We start from the raw sequence: 22,194 nt of genomic DNA, 5'->3' as shown, positions 1-22,194 counted from the left end.
GAGGACCAAGCTGGGAGGAGCGGACCAAAGATAACTACCTCGGTCTTTTCCGAATTAAGTTTGAGGCAGTTAGTTGCCATCCATTCTCCGATTTCAAGCAGTCCGTTTTTAAAGTTTTGCGCTACTTCTCCTCCATCACCCTTGATGGCCAACACCAACTGCGTGTCATCCGCGTAAGATGTTAGGCTCATCCCATAAGCCCTGATGACATTGGCATGGTCCGACACATAGATATTAAATAGTGTCGGACTAAGGGATGAGCCTTGGGGGACACCGCATGGCAGCGAAAGTTGGGTATGTTCAAAAATAACAACTCTTTTACAGCAGGCCCCATTCGCCAGACAAAAGAGAAAATGTTCATCATTCGGCTTGCTAACAGTTAAAAAAAGGAAGTCAAGCTGACTCTTGTAAGTGCTTCTGTGCTATGTCATTTCCATAACCCCCTTCACCTGTAATACTAAGGGTACCCAGTATTCAGTGGTGGCCGATGCAGAAAATATCGCCGGGCTGGGCAGAGGGGGAGCGAGGCGGGAGGGAGAGGTGGCCGGCCGTAAGTGCATGGGGTGAGTGCGTGCCATGGGGGGTTTAATAAGATAATTTCTTTTATTTAAACACTTAGCTGGTGCTGCCGACCGCCTCTCGCACCACTGATGCTAGTTCCTGGTCCCAGCAGTCCCTGGGAGAGCATCACGACTCCCTGTCCTATCCCTGCGCTCTTCTCAAACATGAGAGCAGCTTGAGGATTGTCCTGAGTGGGCTGGATTAACACTCGCTCAGGCACAGGGAGTCTGTGATGTTTCTCCAACTCAGCTGTGCAATATCGCCGGCTTGGAGAAACCAAAGTGCGCATTTCAGTCCGGCTGGCCTAAGACGGTCGGCCGAGCTTACATGCACACTTAAAAGTGCACATCTACCACGCCTCCTCCCCCTCCCATGGCCTGGCCCGCCCCTCCCGGCACACGCTGGCTCAGCCAGAATCTGAAAAATTAAACAGCTGCTGGCTCTGAGCCAGTGGGGCGACCCTCTTCCGATATTACTGAGGAGGCGGCGTGCAGTGGCGGGGGAGCGTTACCCTACTTCCTGGCTCAGACCCAGCAAATATAAAATAAAATGATGTTCTTGCATTGTTATATTTTGCATTTGCCGGCTCTTAGCCAGCGGTGTTGGGAGTGGGGGGCCTAGGCATGGGAGGGGGGAGGAGTGATATATGCACTCCACTCCCTAAGTGCGCATATGTGTTTTGGCCGGCCATCTCAGGTGGACCAAACACACATGCGTACTTAACTTTTCTAAAGCCTAGCTGCATTGAGGAGCTGGGCGGGAGAAACCCAATAGACACCCTGGTCTGAGCGGTGCGTCTTTCCTGCCTGTTCAGACCAATCCCCGTGCTGCTATGCAGCACGGGGATTAGATGGGAGTCTGGGTCCCCGGGGCTGCTACGACCCAGGAAGAGGAGAGGCAGGAAACGTGACACAACGCTGGGGACGGCCGGAGTCAAATGTTATTTTTTTTTGTATGTGTTTCTAACTCCCCTAACTTACGTGACCCCACCACCCTTTGTTTATGGGGGCTGCTGCTGCCAGTATAACGTGCAACATATGTAAGCTGTTGTATACCCTTTTCCTGGCTCTTAATTGTGTGCTGTGTTCACGAAACCAGTACAGGAGAATCATCATCTGTTGAGTGACAGCTCCTGTCAATGCAAGCCTGCTGGTGTAGTCTGAGCTGTGAAAAACGCGTTGACATCTCATTTTTATAGAATTTTGATATAGCTGGACAATCACGTTTATTGCAAGATACTTTCATATGGTGAATGTCTCATTTATTTTCCTAGAATCTTTTTTAACAGATACTTAATGGGCGTGTTGCTGCAATGGCCTTTCAGGTTGCCAGAATTCCATGTTCCTTTAGAAGAAAAGAAAGCAACCTTTATCCATGTCTGAGGATCAGTTTTATTTTCTGAGCGTTTCTATAGGGAAGTGCTCATTTCACTTGATTCTACCTTAATTACTCATGTCCTCTTGCACTGTATTTCTATTAGCCTATAATTCAGTTGCTCATCAAAATTGGCTGGGCTATCACAAGGAAAACCTGTTTGATATCATTGCGTGCAGCAGAGTGCTGTGTATTCCAAACACCATCCACTAATAATAACTCACATTAATGTCATTGCTGTTATTTTCTGTGCCGGAGACAAAATTGCGTACAGAGCTCTGCGATGGCAGTTTTGTATGCAGCTGCTGCTGATGCGACACGCAGCATGTGTGGTGCAGCAAAGCACCATTATGAACCATCAGAATACAATATGGGCATGCAAACCTGAAGCATCAGGTTTCCATAGGTTGCATAGCTATCCTGCAGAGAGTGTTTCTATTGTGCCTTTACCTGTCCGCTCACTACCTGTGAAAATATCCCATTTTGAAGGTAGCCCATTTTAGCTCCGAAATGCCACAACCATCCACGCTGTCGCAGCTGACCTTCCCATAGTGGTAGATTATGACCGATCCACTTTGCAAATACTGGCATGTTCTTGGTGGCTATTAGTGTCCTTATAAACACATTACTAGTCCCTGTGAAGCGACTCTGATCATCCGGTCAGCCACGGGTCAACGGATGCTCAGGATGGAATTTGACATTTCATGGTTCTTTCACACTTTGCTGTATTCTGAGCGGGTGACTCATTTGAGGCGATTTTGTTCCAGGTAAATGCATCTTAGTCTAAGTGCAAATCCACTTCAAATCACCAGACAGAGCGATTGTCTGGCAGCAGCCTCAGTTGTAACTCCTTTGAGGGGCACATTCAGGATGCTACCGTCTCAAGGAATCCTTCTTTAGTGAGTGAATTTAACTTGTCAGTTTTTTTATAATCAAATTTATTGGCATTTGAAGAAACAAAACATACAAAGACAGCAAGGGAATGCCCAATACATCGAAGTCCATCATCGGAAGACAGCAGGAGACCCAGCCTAAAGATAAGGCCCCTGAACAAGCCACCTTATATGAAGAAACAGTGTAGCGGTACAGGGGAAAAACAAGCATAGAACTCAAAACAGCAGATTTAGCCACTTGCCCCAAATCTTTTCAAATTTTTCAGGACATCCCCGGGCCTCGAAGAGGGGTTCCTCTTGGGGTTCCTCTTGGGCCACGCACCAAACCACTGCCCGACGCCATAAGTTGTCAGTTTTTAATGTTTCAAAAAGCCCTTTGTCTTTAGTTGTATTTGTGTGTTTTTAGGTCGAGCCTGGGTAGCGCATGCACTGCTCTGCGAGCCATGCTATATTGGGGTACGCACTTGAAGCCCGCCCACTCTCCGCCCATATTTGTCATTGGCTTGTGTCATTGTCCTTTGTAAATGCTGGCTCCTGATTCATTAATAGGCTTGTTAGTCCCGCCTTAGTGGCACTGTGTCTTCATTTGTAACCACCCATGAGGACTGGCCATTTTACTTCGGTTGTTAAATGGTATGTCTGTTTTTCAGTCAGTAAGCAGTATTTTCTTTTCTCTTACTGCAGGCAGCTCGTGCTTTTCTGCAACATTCAGCTGCCATATGTGCTTTCATTTTCCAAGCAGCGGGACAATGGGGGCCGCTTCTTTGAATAGGTCTCACATTTACAAGAGTTTGAGCTATTGGCATTGTAAATGACAGTGCTTTTTATTTGTGTTAATTAACAAACCAGATAAATAAAAGGCATTGTCATTTACAATGCCAATAGCTTAAACTCTCGCGAATGCAAGATCTATTGAATTGCAAATGCTTGCTTAAATTGAGAGCACTTTTCCCAAAGGAGACTCAAGTTCGTAAATTAGAACTGCAACTCAGAGCTTACAACGAAATGGGATCCAGGTGCAGATTTTGTCACTGTTGAGATGTTGACATGACCTAAATCTTTATTTACATGATATACATAAATACATATATATATATATTACGTACTGGCGATAGCCAGTAGGTATATATAGTTAGGACCTAGCTACCATAGGAAATCCGCAACATTCTATTGGGAATAACTTTCGCGCCGGTTGAGGAATTTGCGTGTAATTTTCCAAAATTTTGGCCAGCTCCGCTGCGCTCCTTCCCTGAAAGTTTCGGGGAGATTCGTGAAGTGGGGGCTGAGAAAAAAGGGGGGTCCCAAAACGTGTTTTCCCCATGTTAATTTCCATAGGACGTTCTGACAAGGCTACAGCCCGAACCGCTGAACGGAATTACACCAAACTTGGCAAAATTGTAGGGACTGGTACGCAGAAGTGCCTTTGCTATAGTTGGTGAAAATTGCTCCAGTGGTTTTTATGAAAATTAACTTCAAAAACACATATATATCTGGGCAGAGCCTAACCACACATCTCATTGTGAGATCTGATTGGCTGTCAGCACTTCATCCAAGAAGTGTTGGCAGCCATCTTGGGACCAATATACATGATAGCACCTCATTAAAAAGCATTGTATTTAATAGAGGGTTTTAGGACTTTAGTTACATTATAAATCATTTGTTGATGGCACCATACTCATTTTAGGAATTGTGGTGTGTTCTAAGGTGATTTTACCATGTGAAAAAGCCTTCTGCTGGGATATCATGAATCATGTTTGAAAGAAAACTATTTATCTCATGCTTTTCCCACAGTGGTTTGGAAGGGGATCTATAAGCTAAACTGAAAGCATATTTTCTGTAAATTCACATTATCTTTCTCAGTCATGTGAGAATGAAGTCTGACATTCTCAGTAAAACATGTACATCCAACAAGGACAAACTGTCAGTTGATTCCTTTGTGTTCTACTGCAGCCTCCTAGAGTATTCTAAAGAACAACTAGAGCGCTAACAGTCCTACTTATTACAAAGGTATGGCACACCTGAAGCCATCTTGATTGGAATAAAGTTGTAACTCTTAAAACATTTAATTTAAAAAGGAACAAAATGAGGGGGTATATTTTGCCATAGAAAGTATGATTAGTGCTGCAGAAAGAAAAATTAGGGCATATTTTGAGTGACTTCCCAAATCCTCTTCTATTTCATTAAAGAATTCTGACATGCAGTCTCCCAAGATGGCCACTAGAGACAAAAGAGCCCAAATGTAGCCCAAATATCACCCAGATGTAGCCCAAGTATAGCCCAATGACAGAATGTCCCAGAGTGTTCTAAAGAACAACTAGAGCGCTAACAGTCTTACTTATGACAAAAGTATGGCACACCAGAAGCCATCTTGATTGGAATGAAGTGGTAAGTCTGAAAACATTTAATTTAAAAAGGAACAACATGAGGGGGTTCATTTTGCCATAGAAATAGAAAGTATGATTAGCAGCAGACTTCCCTGGTGAGCAGTAGCTTTACTACAGTGATCTAATGAGCAACTAGAGTGCTAACATTCAGAATTTATGGCAAATGTGTGACACATCTGAATGCCTTCTTGATGGAACCAAAGTAAACACGCATTGAAAATGCAATAGATCTCGCCCTCGTTTAAGTTAAAGCCATTCTGTTTGTAATGAGGTGGCTTTTTAGCTTTGCTTTTATTAGTGTTTTTAAAACTTTCATGTAAATAACATGCATATGTATGCATATATGTATATGTATGCATGCATTTATATTTGTATTTATATAGATATGCAGATTATATATGTTTATATATGTATGGATATATATATACACATACATAAATGCATATGCATATATATATATGTGTATATGTGTGCGTGTAGAGAGAGGTAGAGAGGTAGAGGTAGAGAGGTAGAGAGGTAGAGGTAGAGAGGTAGAGACTAGTAGAGAAAGAAGTAGAGAGGTAGAGAGAAGAGAGTGAGTAATAGAGTAGAGCGTGAGTAGTAGAGAGTAGTAGAGAGCAGTAGAGAGAGTAGCAGAGAGTGAGTAGTAGAGAGTAGTAGAGTGAATAGTAGAGTGAGTAGTAGAGAGTGAGTAGTAGAGAGTAAGTAGTAGTGAGTAGTAGAGAGCAGTAGAGAGTGAGTAGTAAAGAGTGAGTAGTAAAGAGTGAGTAGTAGAGAGTGAGTAGCAGAGAGAGAGTAGTAGAGAGTGAGTAGTAGAGTGAGTAGTAGAGAGAGAGTAGTTGAGAGTGAGTAGTAGAGAGTAGTAGAGAGTGAGTAGTAGAGAGTAGTAGAGAGAGAGAGAGAAGTAGAGAGTGAGTAGTAGAGAGTGAGTAGTAGAGAGTGAGAAGTAGAGAGTGAGAAGTAGAGAGTGAGAAGTAGAGAGTGAGTAGTGAGAAGTAGAGTGAGAAGTAGAGAGTGAGAAGTAGAGTGAGTAGTAGAGAGTGAGTAGTAGAGATTAGTAGAGAGTGAGTAGATAGTGAGTAGTAGATAGTGAGTAGTAGGGAGTGAGTAGTAGAGAGAGAGTAGTAGAGAGTAGTAGAGTAGTAGAGAATGAGTAGTGGAGAGTGAGCATTAGAGAGTAGTGGAGTAGTAGAGAGTAAGTAGTAGAGAGTAGTGGAGAATATTCCAAAGTTTGGCACAGCACCACTTGCACAATAAGTCCAATCAAATCATATCACTTAGAGTCCTTATTGAAGCGCTGAATCTTGCTGTATATTCAAATGCTTTTATTTTCCTTAAGTTTATGTACCACAGCCAGCTGACGCGTTTCGTTCTGTACAACAGAACTTCTTCAGGGCGTTCTTATTTCCTTCAGGTTATGTCGGTATCCTGTTGTCATATAACTAGATATTTCTTCCAAATGTTAGACGAGACGTAAGTACATTCTTATTCAAAGTGACTAGGTATCAATTTTACCCACACAATTCGGGCAGACTTGAGTAATTTACAGCATCCTCAAAGTCAGTCTTTCAAAAATTCCAAAGTATAGGACATGATAATCCAAATCCAAATGTTTCTCAAGAACAGTCATTTTCAATCGTTCGGAATTTGGGCGTTTGGGCAGATATGACCCAGGGACCCCCAGTATGCAAGGGGAATTAGTCTCCCCTCTGCAAACGCGCCAGTGGCCTGCGTTGCAGAGAGGTGTAAAAAGAGGCATAGCCTCATTACACCTCTGTGCAATGCAGCCCCCTGGCGCATACTGGAGGTTCCAGGTGGGCTAGTTGGCCCCCAGGGACCCCCAGTATGCAAGGGGAATTAGTTCCCCCTTTTCAAACATGCACGGGGGCTGCGTTGCAGAGAGGTGTAACAAGGGGCATAGCCTCATTACACCTCTGCAATGCAGCCCCGTGGCGCATTCTGGAGGTTCAAGGTGGGCTAGTTGGCCCCCAGGGACCCCAGTGTGCAAGGGGAATTAGTTCCCCCTCTTCAAACATGCACGGGGGCTGCGTTGCAGAGAGGTGTAAAAAGGGGCGTGGCTTCATTACACCTCTCTGCAATGCAGTCCCCTGGCGCATACTGGAGATTCCTGGTGGGCTTTCAGGTCTTATATAGTTAGGAATTAGCATTAAAAAAAACTTTGAAATTCACTGAAAAAAACATAGGTTTCAGGCCTTATATAGTTAGGAATTAGCATTTAAAAAAACCTTGCAAATTCACTGAAAAAACCATAGGTTTCAGGCCTTATATAGTTAGGAATTAGCATTTAAAAAACCTTTAAAATTCACTCAAAAAACTATACGTTTTAGGGGTGTTATAGTTAGCTGGGCATTTCACTCATACAAAACCATTGAAATTGCTCCTATATAGTTAGTTGTACTAACTATAATTCGCGCACCCGCAATCCACTGCTGATGATGTCACATATTAAATAATTCATGACATGGTCAGTGACATCACTGATGACATCACTGATGACATCATCCATGTGACAATCACATACACCTTTTCATACACTAGTAAAATCTTTCATCACTCTTTGTAAAATACAGAGTATCATATTTGACTCCATTGTTACAGCAATACAAGTATCTAAAAACCCACTCAGTGTTTCATAGATGTATACACACATCGAATCACTTACCTGTAGATTCACTCATACATGCTGTCAATGAACAATAGAACACTATCAAAAATACTTATACACCTAAATCGACATTAAACAACAGCATGCATCCTATTCACATATGAAGTCATCCTACTCACTTATGCAAACAATGGATCATACTTACATATTTACTTAGCTACACACTTAATCAAACACAACTTCATCTATTCATTTAGATAGTAAGTCATACTTAGTGAATTATAAAATCATTATTACAAGTATAAAGTTATCCATACAGTCACTCACACAATCATTGAGTTTTATGTATACTTATTAATATACAACAACTGACACATACACTGCCTTTTATTTTTCTAGTTTGTTGGACATGTACCATTGGGAAATATATTTGCTCATCACCACACCCATAAAGATATTCACTCACCCAAACAACTGTTAGAACATGTAGTGTTAACTTCATATATCTAGTGAATCAACTATTCACACATCTTTGGGCAGTCACACCCCCCACGAACCACACACACATTCACTCTCCCATACAAATACTCAGTTAACTAATCAATAACTAATACAGACTTTCACATAGCTAGTAACCAACTGGAGAACCAGTTTACACAACTACTGACAAAGTGATACAGATATTCAAACAGTTTAGTCACTATCCACTATATTTAGTGAGACACTATAAATTGGTCAAGTAAACAGTCGATTACACTGCTACTAAATCCTCCATCCAAATATTTATTTTTATATATCCACTCATTCTTCAATGCAAATTGCTATATATATAATGCATATTTAAATAACGAAGCAAACCACATTCACTGGATGATGTTATCAGTGATGTCATCAGTTATGTCATTTGAGATGTCATCAGTGATGTCACTGACCATGTCATGAATGATGTAATATGTGACATCATCAGCAGTGGATTGCGGGTGCGCGAAATATAGTTAGTACAACTAACTATATAGGAGCAATTTCAATGGTTTTTTATGAGTGAAATGTCCAGCTAACTATACCACCCCTAAAACTTCTAGTTTTTTGAGTGAATTTTAAAGGTTTTTTAAATGCTAATTCCTGACTATATAAGGCCTGAAACCTATGGTTTTTTCATACATATATATATATATATATATATATATATATATATATATATATATATATTCACACTCCTGAGTCAGGTTCTTTTATAGGTGTAGTTTCTAAGTCGTATGTTTCGAATTGTATTTTCAATACTTAAAAGGTGTGTGTTTTTGGAGCACGCTTGTACTGTGGGAAGGAGCTGGCCTTGTAGGTTCTTCCATCGGTAAGACCTGTGCAGCTCAAAGGATCAGCCATGGGGATGTAAATACTGACTATGTTCAGGTTAACAGTGCAAACAAAGAGAGTTGGAGCCTGGTGTTCGATAAACAGTAGGAAATTTGAGGGGAATGTGATATGTTGTGTATGGTTTTAAACAGTACAGTGTGAAGTCTACATTGAGCTTCGAACATCACTGAGAGCTAGTAAGCTTTGTGGCTACAGAGTCAAGTTTGTGTTCATGTACCTGGTTTAGAGGGCTTAGATCATGGCACAGTTTGCAAGTAGAGCCTCGCTTAATGTGCATCTTTCACATTATAAATTGTATGCCTGTGCCGAAGTAAGCGAACAGTTTCAACAGAAGATGCTGCAGTGTCGTGGACTTCCCTGTGAGCGTATGCTCTTAATGAGAAGATGAGTGGAAAGTGCTGTGCGTATATGGAAAAAAATGAATTTGCAATAAAGTGTTATCCATGGTTTGCCTATTTCTATGGTGGACAATGGACTGCAGTGTATCTTACTGCTTTTGTTTGTTTCCAGGAGAAAATTTTGGGGTTGGAGAGAAAGTGAAGAGTTGGGTTGGCTCTGTGCAACCTTGAACTGATATTTGCTGTAAGGGCCTTTTCCCCATTCTAAATTGAATCCAGTTTGGCTTCTTCTGTGTATTAGAACTTTAGAGTAGATTTTGCTGATAAAAATGGCTTCATGGATCTAATAAAGCTGTGCTCTTTTACACAAACGTATCTCAAGCAGTTGCTTAGCCTTCCTGTGAACTCTTTTTCCTGCTTTAATTGTGGGGGCTTGAATTATGCCAATTCCCTGTATCTAGGGTTAACGAATGGCCCCTTTCAAAGACTCCAATTGATACAGAATATGCTGTAATTTGTCTGATGGTTGAAACCCCAAGATTCTTGAGTACCCGCCCAGTTCTACAACAGTGCTATTAGTTACCTATAATGGTGTATTTAGTTTAAGGCCTAATGTACTGTGAATATATCACTGTATATTATAGCTCCATATTTCGTAAGAAATGGAATAAAAAGATATTTCCCCTCACATGCTCTATTTTCATCTTTAGCTAATTTTTGTAGTCTCCCCAGGAGATTGGTGGTGGGCACAGTTAAACAGTAGAATTCTTTACCACATACTTCACATTAAACCTCAGATCTGATCGAGACTACTAGCCGGAGATTCCTTCACGTAGAATTATCCCCAGGCGGGAGAATGGATCCGGAATTTTTTTGGCCACAGCATTCCTGCGCCCGGGGGGGGGTCTGGGTCAGCACGCGACTCCGCCCCCGTGTTGTCCGAGCATGTGACATCAGCGAGGTCACATAAGTCCCACCCTGGCCTTTTCCCTTTGCGCTATTGCGTGTGCACAGTGTGCGAATTCCTTCGGGCTTTAAGACATGCTTGTCTTGTGGACGCCTGATGGTGACGGACCCTCACCCCATCTGCATGTGGTGTTTGGGGGAACACCACGACTCCACCGATTGTGAGGCGTGTCAGCAGATGAAACCGAAGTCCCGGCAGGAGCACCGGATGAAACTTCTTTCGGCCCGCATGTCCAGGTCAGCGTCATCACCCCGCCCGTCCCCTGCGGAGGGTTCTCAAGCCCTCTACTTCCCTTGTCGGCATCATCCCTCTCCGAGTTCACAGGAGCGTCGCTCACCTGTCAGTAAGTGTCGCAGTTTGGCCCCAAGGGTCGGTTCCCACCCTGTTGGGAGCACGGGCTCTCTGCGGGTGGTGCGGCCCAGGGTGTCGTCCCCCTATCTGCCGATTTCCCGGTGTGGGGGCGACTATAGCCCAGATGGAGACATATGCGGCGGCTTTACAGGTCTCGCTGTCTTCTCCTCCTCCACCTTCCTCTCCTGGGACATCAGCGGATCCATTGCAGTGTGCGGGGCCCTCTGTGGCGTCGCCGGTGGCTCCGGCCTCGGTGCCGTCTGGCTCGGATCCAGGTTCGGAGAATGTGGTATCGTTGGGGTGCGTCCCGTTGGGGGTCCCTCCTTTGGACCACGGTGCCTCTGCTACGCTGCAAACTCTTGCGGGAGTCCCTGTGGTGTCGCAGGAGGTTGCTGGGGCTCGGGTCGCACCCCCAAGCCCCTCTCGGTCCTCTGGACAGGCGGCAATCTTGCCTGATGCCGAGGTGACGCTGCTTAGGCGCCGGTGGCTCCTGACCCTGGCGGCGCCACAAGGGTTGGTGGAGGGCCCCTCTCGTCCCGTCACTGGTCAAGGCTGGCGGGGGACTTCTCGTCCCTCCCCGGCTCCCTCTCGTTCCTCCACTCAGGCCTTGTCGGAGGTCAGGCCGGCGCCTTTCCGGCACCGTTCCTTCGCCGCCCCGGCTCCGGCCCAGCCCCGGTCTCCTGCGCCGAGCACTGCAGCGGAGGTTGTCTGGCATCTCCCCTGGCGTCGGACGACGAAGCCCTGCCTCGGATTGCGAACTCTACGGCGCCAGGACGGCGTTGGGTCGTTGACTCATCCTCGGACACCTCTTCTCCAGAGGTTCGACGCTTATTCGTGTCATCCTCCCGTAGACGGGCCGACGCGTCGTGGCTTTTTCCCCGGCGTCGTCTAAGGGTGGCTCCACGCCGTCTCCACGGTCTGCGCCAGAGGAGCCGCAGGTCCCCCACTCCTCGGTCCCTCTTCCTTCTTTCCGGACCCGGCCCTTCCTTTCTCCGGTTGGCTTGGGGGATGGCCGCCTTAGCTTGCAACCGTCGCCTACTGAGGAGCTGCTTTACCCTCCGCAGGGCCCTACGGAGGCGGGTGCGGCCTTCGCGCGCGCTGTTACCACAGCTGTGGGAATTTTGCGCATGTTCGATCGAGCTACCCATTTCCCCGTGGATTACCTTCTGGAGGTTCTCCATCAGGGCTCTGCTGGTAGGGAGTTGCTGCTTCCCTTTGAGGGTTCACTCCATTCTTCTCTCTTCGGGCCGTCCCGCCACAGGGGACCCAGTGCCCCAACACCTTTTGCACCGCCACCATCCGGCGCTGCGTGATCCGGCGTGTCTTTCCCTCCACCCCTCTACCAGAGGCCCCTTTAGCAGAATGCCTTTCCCTCTCTGCCGTCGCTGTTGTCTCCCCTGTCACAGGAGGCCCGCTGGCTGGACTCCTGGGGGCCCAATATGTTCTCCTCAACCAGTGCGGCTCTGAAGCCCCTTAACACGCTGTGTGTTTTGGCTAGGGCCACTTCTTGTTTGTGGGACTCGGCGGAGTTCCTTATGTCTGCCGCTTCTCAGGAGGGTGCCTGTGTTGATTTGAGGCCCCATGTGATGGATGGCCAGGAGCTGGCGGCGTTTATTCTTCGCTCCGCTCTGGACATCTCGGAGGTGCTGGGTCGTGCCATAGCTGCTTTGGTTGCCCTTCGTCGCCATGCCTGGCTTAGAGTCAGTGTGTTCCCGAAGAATGTTCGGGAACAGCTCGTGGACCTTCCTTTCGATGGTGCTCTTTTGTTCCACGCCCCTGCCGACTCTGCCATTCAGAGGTTCTTGGCGGGGCTTCCTCCTCTTCCTCTTCCTCTTCCTCTTCCTCTTCCTCTTCCTCTTCCTCTTCCTCTTCCTCTTCCTCTTCCTCTTCCTCCTCCCTCCTCCCTCCTCCCTCCTCCCTCCTAGGTCGCCCTAGTTGTGTGTTCTGTGTGCTTCATGGCCACTCGGGTCCTCCTTGTTGGGACTATGGTTCTGTTGGCTGCTGGCCAGCCCTTCTTCCTCACTGTTTGTTTTTGCTTTGTGTTTTCTATGCCATGCTAGCCCTGAGACTTGGCCTGCTGTTTTTTCTCTCTGGCTGCTTGACAAGCCTTCTGCTGGTTTTTCCGCAGGCATTTTCTGTGGCCTCTGCCTCGGACGTTTATTCCCAAGAGGTTCCCATGTTTTGGGACGTAACATGCCCTATGTGGGGCAGTTGTAGCTGTTATATAGCTCTGTTATGCGCCGGGGAGTTGTGATCGTCTTCGGGCCTCTGTTCTTCGTGGCGTTAAGGTATGTTGCTATTCTCTTGCTGATGGCTTGAGTTGTGACCCAGGGTGTCCTTCACCGCTTTCGCTGCGTTGTTAGCCTGGTCTGGCCTATTGTTTGTGGCCGGGTGTTTTGGCTCTGCCTGGTTCCACTTCTTTTTGAGCTGTGGGTGCGGGCTCCACCCTGGAGCGTGTCCGGACCCTTCTCGCCTTCTTGCTCTCGGTCTTCGGCTGACGTCTGGCTTGCCCTGAACGCATCCTTCTGCGGTGCTTTCGGCATCTGGCTGCACTTGCTGGTGCTGACCTACTGTTTTTCTACACAATTGTGCCTTCTTGGCGATTTGGTGGGACAGTCATCCTTGCCTTGTCCGCTCCTTCCAGTGGGTCTTGCACTCAGTTCTACCTCTCCTCCCTGTGAGATGAGATAGTCCCTGAGTTCTTATTCACTTTCGGGTGCAGTCTGTCCCTGCAGGGCGCTGGACTGTTCTTCCTGGGTGACCTTGAGCTGCCCCTTTTCGGCTGCTTATTGCGGCGCCGTTATGTCTGGTCTTTGCCTTCTGGCTATGTTAGGCTCGGCGGCCCTCTTCACTGGGTGTGTGTCCAGTGGGGGAGGCTTGCCTTCGCTCTGTCTCTTCTCCTTGAAGTCTCTAGGTTGCTCTTCTCCTTCGGTGCTCCTCTTCCTTGCCTTGGCTCTGGGTGGATGTTTTGTTGCCTTGTATGGGCGTGGGGTGCTTTGGCCTCCTTTCACCTTGCCTTGTTTCCTCTGGTGAGTGAGGACGGCTACCTCTTCTCTTCTCCTTTCCCGCATCCCCTTCGGGGTTGGTGGTCTTTTGCTTGCGGGGGTTCCCCTTGCCTGGGGGACGGGGCTCCTCGTCCTGTCTTTGGGACTCTGCCCCTGTGGGACCTTCTGTTGTGACCAGGCTGGTGGGGTCCTCTCGCAGACCCTCCATCCCCTTGGGTATGGCTAGGGTATCTATTCTACGTGAAGGAATTTGTGGCTAGTAGTCTGTATCAGATGTACGAGTTACTTAGCTTTGGTAACGATGTATCTGATAGAGACGATTCTAGCCGCAAATTCCTTCACGGCCTGCCCTTCCTCCCCGTTCTGCGAGGACCCATTGGTTTGGTCTTCTGCATTCGCCTCCCTGTGTTTGGCTATTTCTTCAGTGCGTGCCTTCTGTCGCTCTTTGCTGGCAGGATGTTCGTCCTGTTTATTTGTTCCTTCCTCCCCTTTTGGCGCTCTGAAGGGTCGATTTGTAGGTACCTCTGTGCCTTTGTGTTCTAGTTGCCCTTGGTTGGGGCCTGCCCTCCCAACCCCCCCATCTCTTGCCCCCTTTTATTGCTAGGGGTTCTGGTCCCTCTGCTATCCTCTAGGTTGGGGTCTTTAGGTTGGGCCTCTGCCCTTGTTCCTTATAGGGGTTGTCATATTCTGTCTTGGGGCTGTCTGGGAGTCTTGTCGTACCTTGTTTGTTCCAAACTGGTTCCCCTTCATTTTAATTGGTTGGGGTTGTGGTCCTGTTATATGTTTTAATGACACTTTTCATGTGTTCTTGACTCCAGAGGCGGGGCTATCTTTGTGCTGGCAGGGTTGCTGTTCAGGGCTATGCCCTGTTCTTTATTATTTTCCCTGCCTGGGGTACTGCCGTGTTTGGCACTGTTCCTTATGGTGTTGTTCCCCACCATTCCTTTTTTCTTTCGCACACTGTTCCTATACTCTCACAGTTTTGTCTGATGTCTCCGCGTTGTGGCGTGGAAAAGTTCTCCGAAGAAACTGACGTAGGCGCGCTGGGATGGGACTTATGTGACCTCGCTGACGTCACGTGCGCGTACGACGCAGGGGCGGAGTCGCTTGGGTACTAGCTCTCCTTTTCTGTAACATCTTAGGCAGCACACTCCTCAACCACCACTGGTCTCGGATACCTTAAATGTGTTGTGTCCTACGTCTGCCCCGGACCCCAAGGAATACACCAGGACACAGGATCATTGTCTACTTTATTTGCTTTCCTTGTTGCATGCTCACAGGCCCGTCCTGGTCCTTCCCTTGCCTCCCCAATACTTCCCTGACCGGAAGTGGTGTCCGATGACTTGCCCCTCCCTTAACCCTTGTGCAGGGTCATAGTGCCCTCTACATCTAGGTCCGACATCTCCCCTTTTGTTGAAATAAAATGAAAGAAATAAGAAAAGGAGAGAGAGAGAGAGAAAGAAAGAAAGAAAACAAAGACAGGACGCGGGACAGATGAAAACACTGTCATCATCGTTCTGCTATACTCTCATCGTCCATGTTTGCTTTGCTGCAGGTGGTGGTGGCTTGCTGCTCCCATTGCTATAGTTTCTCATAAGTCTCTTTGGCTTTCTGCTCACTCTCTTTGGGGAAGACATTTCTGTTCCCTCTTTTGGGATCTCTTTAACTCTGTCTTGTCTCTCACTGCTATGTGGTATCCCTTCTATGCCATCCACAGCTTCCTCTTTGACAGATATTGCGTTGTTCTTAGGCGCTGCCTCTCCGTCTTTCTCATCTGATATTCTGAGTCCCTTGAAGTGTGCGCAGTTTCTGGTGATCCGGTAGGGGCCTGCTGCAGCCATTATCGTGGGCCCCTTGACATTTAATATTGTTAGCAGTTCACTTGAGAAGGGGCTGTCCGGCTTCCTTGCTTGCCGTTGACACAGCAGCACTAAATCTCTTTGCTTCAGCTTAGATGGAGAGGCATGTTGCCGTACGTCTTCGAAATCTTTTAAATGTACCCTTTGCCTCTTGATCTCTTTCAACGATGCTGCTTTGTTCAGGTAGCACTTTTGCCTCCTGCTGGGGCAATCTCGTCCTGCATGTTCTTCCTAGCACCAGTTCTGCTGGGCATCATGCCATGGAATTGTGTGAGGTGTTCCGGTAGTCACACAATATTTGGCACAGTGTTGGCCTACTCAGATCTGCGCCAGTTTGGCATGTTGGACAGCCTTCTTGATGATTCCCATGAATTTTTCGAGCATGTTGCATGCGGCCACAGAGGCGTTATTTTCCTGTGATGTATGCCCAGGTATGCCATGAATCTACAAAACTCTTCTCCCAAGAATGGTTGCCCATTGTCTGTCTTCATTGTTTGTGGGGAGCCCCACGCTGCAAATATGTCATGAAATATCTGCAAAGTCACTGTGGCTGACATTGATGACACTTTCGTACTATGGGGAACTTGTAGTATTCATCAATTACTACTAGCAAGTAGTTGGCAGTTTCCAGTGGCCCATAGCAATCAGCTGCCAATGTCGTCCACACCGCCAGAGGTGGTCGGACATGTGTAGTTGTTCTGGAATTGCTGGCATTCACGGTATTTAGCATAGGTGGCAGTTCAATATTGTGTCATCCACCATCTGATCCAGACCCGGAAACCATACTTTTTCCACTAGCATCTTTTTGGTTACCACTACGCCCCTGTGGGACTCATATGCTAAATTCACCGTCTGCTGCCGTAGCGTTTTTGGTATCATTATCCTTGTTTATTGAAGTAGAAACCCTTTTTCACACAGCTCCTCTTCTATGTGTTTGAGCGCCAGCATTTCCTCCCTACTTACTCCTTTGCCCATTGGGCTTCTATTGTTTACATGTCTCCACTTTTTTTGTCATGTTGTTATTTTGACTGCTTGCAATGTGGCATCACCTGTTGTCTCTTGCTCTAGTTCCTCAATTGTTATTAGAGCAGGGGTGTTTTCTCGTAACACAAAGTTTAGGTACTCCTGCGCCATGGACTTGATCTCTGGTGCCCGTGGTAGGGGATGAAGTGACGTAGTCAGCGGGGTTGTGCTCCTTTTCAGGTTCTATCTTAAAGTCCTAGTCCATGAGGCGTATCCCCCCTACCTCAATGTATGGTGGAATTTTTGCATTGGGGTTTCCCTATATTGTTACTAGTGACTGTTGGTCAGACACAATGGAGAATGGTTTCCCATATATGCCCACGTGATAGTGCTGACATGCCCATACTACTGCAACGCTTTTCTTCTCTGGTTGCGGGTATTTGCTTTCTATGTCTGATAGGCTCTTCCCTGCATAAGCAACAGTTTACCTGGGCGAGTCTCTTCCTGGAGTGTGTTGTCCAATGAACACTAGTTCTCCCTTCCACAGCTCACATTTGTCCTCATTCAGAGTCAGGCCAGCTTGTGCCAGCTGGCTGCAGACTAGTCTCTTCCTGGTATGTGTTGTTCAAAGAACACTAGTTCTGCATTACACAGCTCACATTTGCCTTCATTCAGAGTCAGGCCAACTTGTGCCAGCTGGTTGCAGATGTCTCGTAAGTCCTTGTCGTGCTTCTCATTTGAGTGTCCGAGTACCAGGATATCATTGCTGTAATTTAGGCTCTTCTTTACGAGCCGTATTACCTGTCTCACTATCTCTTGAAATATTTCCGCTGCAGAATATATTCCGAAGCTGTGTTGCTTGTAGCAAAAAAGACCGAAGTGAGTGGAGAATGTTGTGATTTATTGTGATTGTGGATCAAGCTCCAGTTGATGGTGCCCTTTGTATATATGTCTAGCTTTGAAAATCTACATGCTCCAGTGAGACAGCTGATCATGTTGTGTAGTTGAGGCCCTGGGTGTCTTTCCCTCTCAATTGCCGTGTTTGGGGTTTACATGTCGACGCAGATGGGAATTTTTGATGTGTTCTTTTTAGGTACTGCTACTATTGGAGATATCCATGAAGTTGGTCCATCTGCCGGCTCTATGATGTCTTGTGCCAGTAGGCTCTATCTCATCTTCCAATTATTGTTGCAGGTGTTCAGGCACTCTTGTGTGATGCTGAGCCACTGGCTTGACTGCTTCATTGATGTGCAGTGTTATTTGCATGTCTTTCAGTTGACATAGTCCTTGTAGTATTGCCCGGTGTTCTCTCGGAATATTGTCATTCTGACATGTTATATGTCATAGCTAGGAGACCCATCACCTGCACGGTGATGTTGCTCAGAAGACACAGTGCTGGGATGTCTGTGCATAGGACATGCACTAATTCTTTTGTCAACATTTCTTTGTATGTTAGTGCCTGTGAACTTGCCCATGTTCATCACCGGTTTCCTTGAGCCCCATGCGAAGACGTCAACAGTGGGCTGTGATAGCGGCGACTTCTGTCTAATCTTTTTATATTCTGATATGCACATGATGTTGCACATGACACCACTGTCTAGTACGAAGCTTATGCTGTGGTTGCTTATCTTAATGTCCACCGTCCTGTTTTCTTTATCTGGTGTTTGTCCATTAGTTGGATGTGCTCGGGTGTGCAACCCTGTGTTGGTACTTCTGACATCAGATACAGTCGTTCTGTGGCCTCGTGAGAATTTGCTCCATCCGAATCAGCTGACGGACTGCAGTTTTGTGTTGTGCCGTGCGTATCTGCTTGTCGTTGTTTTGCTGGTCTCCTCCGCTCCGTTTTGAATTGCCTGCTCATGCAGCCACTCTCAAAGTGATTTTCCCTGTTGCATTTTCGGCACTTGTGACCCATATCAGGGCAGGCATCAACTTGTGGGAATTCGAGTTCACAACGATAGCATGTTCTGTTTTGTTTCTGCCTCCGGGGCAGTGGTGTTTTGTCACATCGTCTCGCATTCCCAGCCATGCGATTAACTTGTTCCACTGTCCGCGTTCTCCGTTTTCCATTTATCTGGCATGTGCTGTTGCTCTGGCCTCTGCACGGGCTAGTTGCAGTATTTTCTTCAGTGTGTGACACCCTTCGATGATACACAGTCATATTGCTTGCTCGAATTTATCGCATTAGCAATGTGTAACCAGTTTGCGCAGCCTAGTCGCAAAGTTCTCAAGGGACTCCTCTGCCAGTTGGCATGTTATTTTGAATGTATATCTCTTGAAGTCTACGTTTCTCTGAGGGTCAAATTTGTCAGTTAGACACTTTATCAGGCATTTACATGTTGATATTTGTTATAGAGGGAATGTTACCAGTAGGTTTTCAACCTCATCGCCATGACCCCAAGGAATACACCAGGACACAGGTAGCAATCGTCATCTACTTTATTTGCTTTCCCTGCTGCGTGCTCGCAGGTACGTCCCGGTCCTTCCCTTGTCACCCCAATACTGCTCCATCCCCCTTCCCTGACCGTAAGTGGTGTCCCGTGACTGGCCACTCCCTTAACGCTTGTGCAGGGTCCTAGTGCCCTCTGCATCTCTGTCTGACAAAATGCATGAGTACTCTTGGTTATGAAGAACAGCCGTTTCCATGATCACCTTCTAAACCACCATTGCCCCATTCTGCATCCCAAGTACATATGAAGAATGCTGTGAGGCTGTTATTAAGGACAATAGAGCCAAAGCAGGAAATGGGGTAGAGACAATAATGCCACCATTTCCATGTAAAGAAAATGGAGTAGGTTGATGTCCTTCTAGGATTTCTATGACCTGAACCAGATTTTGCACCTGCAGAACTTCAAGATACGTCTCTGTCTCAGTAGGTGGGGGGTGTCCCAAACAATGAATACCTATACAATGCCTATATTCACATACTTATAGTATTGTATGTAACAAGTTCCTCTGTTTTCACTGTGGGAACGTAACATTGCAAGTTCAGAACATGCCATATGGTTTCTCTGCAGCCGTTTGAGTTTTTACCAAGATTGAGGTCCTGGTGGCAACCATTCTGTGGCAACATATGGCTACATATGCGTTAGGATTAAGATTTCATTATCCAGGCCACGTCATGATCAGAAGCAGAGGCTGACCGACAAGGATTCATGGAACATTATGAACTCCAAGTTAATATAGGCCTTCTCTTCCCAAAAGAGGGTAGTTGCTAAGAGCCAGAGAGTGGATAATTCTTTGACTCACAATGCTGTCAGAACCGGGTGGTTCCAGAGACATCTGGAACTTCAGGCTTCCTGCGTCCTTCTAGCTTCTTCCTGTGCAGAACTGACACCAGCTACTAGACTACAAAACATATATTAGTGTGCAGTCATCCTATGTTCCGACCTTGCAATGGTGGGCACATTCTTGCAACGTCTTTGTAGGATGCTCTTTCTGCCTTCCTTCAGCTCACAGTTACTAATGGGTTTTTACAGTATGTTTAAGAGGGCATTGCCAAGAAGTCTCCTCTGTGAGAGCGGTCAAATTTCTCTATCACTAATAATGTATTGAATATGTGGCAGTGTTTCTAGCACTGAAAACCTTCCTACCATGGTGACATTTATGTTTGTGATGATTAGGAAACTATCCACAGTTCTGCCTACTGGTATTGGCTCTTTGGGGATGGTCTTTACAGCATGACATATTCATGCTAGTCTCCCACATTGTGAGTATTGATTTTAAAGTAGAGATAGCCTGATCAAGTATCTCCACTTACCACATTAGTGTCAAATCCTCCTGGAAGTACTTATCTCCATTTTCAAGGCCTGGATGTCAATTTTCCGTAGATGGCTTTGCTACTCCCCTGAATACAGAGTGTAACAATTTTCCCTCTAGGATGGGAGGCAAAGGTGATGTACTGATGTTGGATTGTCTTTGGACATTTGTGTATGCCTACTCTACAGATCCTCTGAATCTAAGAGTCATCCATTAAAACTCAACAGTCTAGAGTTATGTTTTATCTTGGTACCTCCGGCTTTGCATCCCCACATCTAGTTCTTGGGCCAGCCCCAAATGCTTCAGTAAGGCCTTGTCCCTCACGCCCACAAGAAAGAACTTGTGTCCATGAAAGGAAGGGAAGTGTTTCATCTCTCAGTGCTTATTCGCAGCTTGGGTGGATGGTTCCTGATTAATTAAACTTCCTTCTACAGTCCTCCATACAAAAGCACATGGATTCTGTCAATTGGTGTACACTAATGACATCATCAGCCTGCGGAAATGCTGGTGGACAGTGCCATGTCTTTTTCAGATACAAAGCTGATACAGCAGAAGGTGATGCTACCCAGCCATCTGGCTGTCCTAATACACTTGCTTCCTCCTGTTATAAAGCTCTTTGTCGCTTGGGGCTGGATCCTGGCTATTTCTATGTTAAAGCACAAGCCTTTTGACCCACGGCCTCTTGTGATAGTGAGATCCTGAAGTGGAAGAGGTCCTGCTTGCTCATATCCTTACCCAAATTCATTAGGGAGCTGCAATCTTTTTGTGTTTCAGAACTATTCATGTGTTTCCTAGGTACAAGATGGTCTAAACCATCATCATTCCTTAATCTTGAAAGTGCTGTTGGAGTCGTGTCTGAAGGAAGAGGTTGTCTGTCGGAGAAAGTTTTCGTGTTCCCTTGCTCCATAGGCTGGCAAAACATTTCACAATTGTGACGCAAGGCACACATTCTACTCCTGTTTGGACTTCACCTCCAACTTGCGTTCTTCGGGCCAAGTTTGTGTGACATTTGGAGGCCATGGTGGCAGCTGAACAGCTGCTAACGCCACTATTGCCAGATGGATAATTTAATATATCACCAACTGTTAACACTGCATGAAGCCTAGGTTCTCCCTGGCGTCCTCCACCATTTCAAAGCAAGTATTCACAGCATTCTCCCAGCACACACCGGTCAGAGATGAATGTCATACATATATGTGGCCTTCCCCACATGCTTCTGTTATGATGTCCCTTGTGTTAAGGCCCGCGCGCCTCTATGAAATGTTCCTGTGACAAAGTTCTATTGTGATGTGGTGTTCCTCGCGACTTTGTCAGTTTGTCAGTTACTGCTGGCTGAGGCGTGAGGCACGCTGCGACTCTGTGCCAGGAGAGAATAAACCTTCGTGAACTGACACCTGCCTCTGTGTCATTCCTTCATTACAACATTTTATTGGCGGCGAGGGTGGGATGAGTGGTTCGACATCTTTGACAATTATCTTGAGGCGTTGGATGCTCAGGATTTTCGCTCAAGTAGGAAAAGAGCAATCTTACTTACCAGTCTAGGTAAAGAGGGACAACACATTTTCAAGTATCTCCCAGTTGTCACTGATGAACGTGGCCAACCTTTTGAAGATGTCTATCTGGAGACACGGAAAAGATTAGAGAAAAGGTGTGCACAGGAGACAAATGTCGTCATGAGGAGGCACAAATGTTACACTCAGCCACGGAGAAGTGAAGAATCAATTGTTGACTTTGATACGA

The 22,194-nt window shown here is 46.3% G+C and overlaps 1 protein-coding gene across 8 annotated transcripts in view; it reads left to right on the top strand.

Moving 5' to 3' along the window:
* Positions 1 to 22,194, top strand: part of PATJ (PATJ crumbs cell polarity complex component) — a 1,530,963-nt gene that overhangs the window by 896,527 nt on the left and 612,242 nt on the right. The gene's annotated exons all lie outside the window — the stretch shown is intronic.

This window comes from Lissotriton helveticus, chromosome 1_2 (genome assembly GCF_964261635.1).
Source record: "Lissotriton helveticus chromosome 1_2, aLisHel1.1, whole genome shotgun sequence".
Classification (NCBI taxonomy): Eukaryota; Metazoa; Chordata; class Amphibia; order Caudata; family Salamandridae; genus Lissotriton; species Lissotriton helveticus.
The sequence above is the reverse complement of the archived record's forward strand: the minus strand, read 5'-3'. Positions and strand labels throughout refer to the sequence as shown.